Source organism: Argentina silus (assembly GCF_951799395.1).
Source record: "Argentina silus genome assembly, chromosome: 15".
Lineage (NCBI taxonomy): Eukaryota > Metazoa > Chordata > Actinopteri > Argentiniformes > Argentinidae > Argentina > Argentina silus.
In genome coordinates this window covers 8696735-8701544 of record NC_139669.1, presented here as the reverse complement: position 1 = coordinate 8701544, position 4810 = coordinate 8696735, and positions in this window count along the sequence as shown.

The window sequence follows — 4810 nt, the reverse complement described above, 5'->3', positions numbered from 1 at the left end:
ACGTGTGTTCTCTGAGCTGCAATAGTGGAGCCCCGCCCATCTCATTCCGATCAATGTAAATGGTGTAAATGAGGACTTCTTTAAAATAAGAGCACCCAAGTTCAACTTTATTTTGCATTTAAACACGGTAAATAAGGGTCAAGTAAGCACCAACAAATATGCTAATCATCTTAACAAATATATATATCAATCATGACCATATAATATTTGGTATAGTATTGCCCCAGAAGGGTTTGTAATTGTTCTTATATCCTAATTATTATTATTATGGTATTGCCCCAGAATAATTGGCTGAACAGAACTATTTTTCAAAGATTGCAATACATCTCTGGTACCACTGTACTCTGGAACAATGCATATCAGGTGAGTTTGAATCTAGAGCGATGTCATTGCAAATGTTGCTAGCTATTTACTCCAGCCATACGCCTCGAAGTACCCAATCTGCTTCATTAGCTAACAATAGTACATTGTGCACACATGATTGTCACTGTAAAACCGGAATCGAAAAATGTTTTTTTTTGTTTTTCTCAGTTTTAACACTGTAGTCACGAAAATCTCTGTGCCGAAGCGTCCTCGTCTGTTGAGCTTGGCGGAGGTTGCGGAGAGTGGGACTGATTCTGTCTCTGTCCCCATGGAAACTGATAAAGACATTGTGAGTGAAAGTTTGTGGATAGATCTTAGCCTCAGATCTTGTAGGGAAAGACTCCCTCAGGGTTGCTATCTAGCGGGACCAACCAACCCTCTACCCACTCCACTGAACTACCCCAGGCTTATCCTATCTATCTATCTATCTATCTATCTATCTATCTATCTATCTATCTATCTATCTATCTATCTATCTATCTATCTATCTAACCTTCTATCTTTCCAACATTATATCTGTCTAACCTTTCAACTACATAGCATCATCCTTTCTTCCTTTCACCAGTCACTACTGATTCACTCAGTACAACCCGGTATAACCCCTTAATGCTTTTGATCTTTCTATACCTCCCCTCTCTCATCTATCCATCCTCTCTTTCATCTATTCATTCATCCATCCAATCAACCAACCTATCTCACTTTCTTTCAACTACCCAGAAAATCGTCATCAACCCTGATGAAAGCTTTCTGATACCCATTCAGCTTTTACAACTCTCAAGCCTCTCAAGCCAACTCTCTACCCTCTCCACTAAAGTACCCCTGGCTCATCCTATCTATCTATCTATCTATCTATCTATCTATCTATCTATCTATCTATCAATATATATATATATATATATATCATCTATCAGACCAACCAACCATTCATCCATCCATCTAACCAACCAAACCATCTTTAACTTTATCTGCTACCATAATAAGACTCTCACTTTCTTTCAACTACCCAGCAAATATATCTATCTATCTATTGTCCAAACCATCTTTAAAGTTGTTCTACTACCAAAATAAGACTTTGCAAGCCCACAAAGTTTCTTCTGGAACTTATTTTCTAGTTATTAGTGGGCTTGCTTACAGGGGGAGAGAGAGAGAGAGAGAGGGAGAGACAGGGAGTGGGGGGAGAGAAATTGTTATTAGTTTAGGTCTGAATGAAACAACAATTATTAACAATGAATTATGAATGACTATGGCAGAAATCGGAGGACATGCTCATTCCTCATCTCCTCTCCAGTGGAGGCTACAGATAGCCATGAGGGGTGTCATACGAACAATTATTGGCACATAATCGTTCGTATGACATAATATTGCACAGTCCATAGATTCCCTATGCAATCTAGAGGTAGCCATTTTAACGGCAATAAATCTTTGTATGACACCCCTCATGGTTGAAACTCAGTTGATATGTATACTAGAATTGTTGTCGAGTACAGTGGTAGTAAAAATCATGTTTAACCTTTGATTTCAGAGAAAATATTGTGATCCCATCACTTTCCATTCATGTTTTAACTGGCGCTTTTATTTTGAAGACGCGAATACGGCGAAAAAAGAAACCGGAAGTGTTAATGGAGCTGAATGGAGCTGAGAGAACACGGATGAAGTTGTTCATGTTCTGTCGGGAGTTTGAAGGGGCATCTTCCGGGTGAGGTCTTGGGAGGGGCGTCGAGTTTCCCCTCTCTGCTCTGTCTGTCTGGGGAGTTACACAAACACCAGAGCCTTGGGGAGGTGAAGGTAAACCATATGACGTTGGAAAGTTTGTTAGAAAGATATTTATGTGTGCATTGTTCTTATCCTTGAATATGTTTGTTCTTATCCTTGAATATGTTATCCATAGTCATACAATGAGGTTGCCAATGCACTTTTATTTGATTTGTTTATGGATGTAAAGCTGAACAACATTTTCATAGACAAACCTTAATACGTTAGCTTGTGTAGATTTCAATTAGGAAAACGTATTGCACAAATTACATCCATAAAGCAATAAGAAAACACTACATGGTTAAACATTCATTTCCTGAATAGGCTTGTTAAACAATAAAAGTTTCATAAATCTGTATTGTTAAGTATGTTTCAGCAGTAAAAGTATTACTGTGTCTGTCTGTAGCGCACGACTGCCACCCAGTGGCAGACAGGGGTCACTCAGCCATTGTGAATATTCTATATGGACGTCTCCCTGATGACCTCACAGGTTCCATTCCACTTTCCCGCTTCCTAAACCCTCAAACTACAGTCAAATCCAGTAAATACAATATGCTGTAAACTAACATCCCAGCAGTACAAATAAATAGTATACATATAAATAGCAGCAGTTATGGTAGTGAGTGTGTGTGTGTGTGCGTGCGCGTGCGTGCGTGCGTGAGTGAGTGAGTGTGTGTGTGTGTGTGTGTGTGTGTGTGTGTGTGTGTGTGTGTGTGTGTGTGTGTGTGTGCGTGTGCCAGGGGTAGTTTAGTGGTATTGGTAAAGTTAGTTGGTTGAGTGGTTAAGAGTGGTTTCAGTGGGGTTGAACTGGTAGACAAGAGAGTGCATTGTTGTGTAATCACTCTAAGAATGTGTTCTGCAGGTCTCCTGTTGTTTATTCAAGAGTCTTAACAGTCGCTCCTAAAGACCGCTTCACCCTCACTACATCCCTATACTAACCCTAACCCCGAGACCTCTTCTCCCCTGTTACCCCCTGTACAAGTTCTCTCCTGCTAATAAAATATATTAAAAAAAAAAAAAAAAAATTAGCCTACTGGCATTACGACTGCCAATGGTCCCTGGTGTGAGCATTGATTACTTTGTCTTATGATGACTGTTGGATAGATGATTCACTTACTTGTACGTCGCTTTGGATAAAGGCGTCTGCTAAATGCCATAAATGTAAAATGTAAAAAAGAGTTGTGAAAGTTCCATGGCAGTTGAAGTAACAATGGGGCTCTCAGAATGTTGGCCTAAATCAACATTCCACCATGTTAAAAGGTAGGAGTTTTTGAGTTACAAAAAGCTGAATAGTGTAAAAAGTATAATGAGTTTGAAAAATATAAATGTAAGCATCTCAAGTGAGACCTCTCTGCACGTGTTAAAGTTGGAATGGTGTGAATAGCTTAAAAGCTTTAGGAGGAGTAGCATACTGAAAAATCTGAATAATTTGAATAATAACTAGAAAAGAAGTTCCAGAAGAAACTTTGTGGGCTTGCAAAGTCTTATTTTGGTAGTAGAAAAAAGTTAAAAGATGGTTTGGACAATAGATAGATAGATATATTTGCTGGGTAGTTGAAAGAAAGTGAGAGTCTTATAATGGTAGCAGATAAAGTTAAATATTGTTTGGTTGGTTAGATGGATGGATGAATGGTTGGTTGGTCTGTTGGTTGGTTGGATTGATGAATTGATAGATAGATAGATAGATAGATAGATAGATAGATAGATAGGATAAGCCTGGGGTAGTTCAGTGGAGTGAGTAGAAGGTTGGTTGGTTGAGTGGTTGAGAGTGGTAGTTAGTTGGTTTCGTGGTTGAGAGTAGTAGAGATGGCAGGTTAAGTGGTTGAGACTGGTTTCAGTGGGGTCGAACTGGTAGCCAAGAGAGTGCATTGTTGTGTAATCACTCTAAGAATGTGTTCTGTAGGTCTCCTGTTGTTTATTCAAGAGTTGTGAAAGTTCCATAGCAGTTGAGGTAACAATGGGGCTCTCAGAATGTTGGCCTAAATCAACATTCCACCATGTTAACCAGATGAGAGGTTTTGGAGTTACAAAAAGCTTAATAGTTTAAAAAGTTTAATAGGTATATAAAAAAATAAGCTTTTATCAGAGTTAATAATTTGGAGTTTTAGGCACGTTTTACAGTTGAAATGGTGTTAATAGCTTAAAAGATGTGAACGGCAGTTCTTGGTTTCAATAGATCACTGTGTGTGTGTCTCTCAGTGGCGCACGAGTGCCATGCAGTGGCAGACAGGGTCAAAACAGCCATTGTGAATATTCCATTCTATTTTGTTCTATTCTATTCTATTCTATTCTGTTTGTTATTGCCATCAATAACAGAGGGTACCACTTAAAATGTAAATTAGAATAATTTAGAATGAGGTCAGTCCATAGTCTACCATTTTAAATGAGGTTAGAATCCATAGTATACCGTTTGAGAATATGGTTAGTCCGTAGTATACCATTTAGAATGAGGTTAGTCCATAGTGCACCTGTACCATTTTAAATGAGGTTAGAATCCATAGGATACCATTTTAAAATGAAGATAGTCCATAGTACACCATTTAGAATAAGGTTAGACCATAGTACACCATTTAGAATGAGGTTAGACCATAGTACACCATTTAGAATGCAGGTTAGTCCATAGTACACCATTTAGAATGAGGTTAGACCATAGTACACCATTTAGAATGAGGTTAGTCCATAGTACACCATTTTG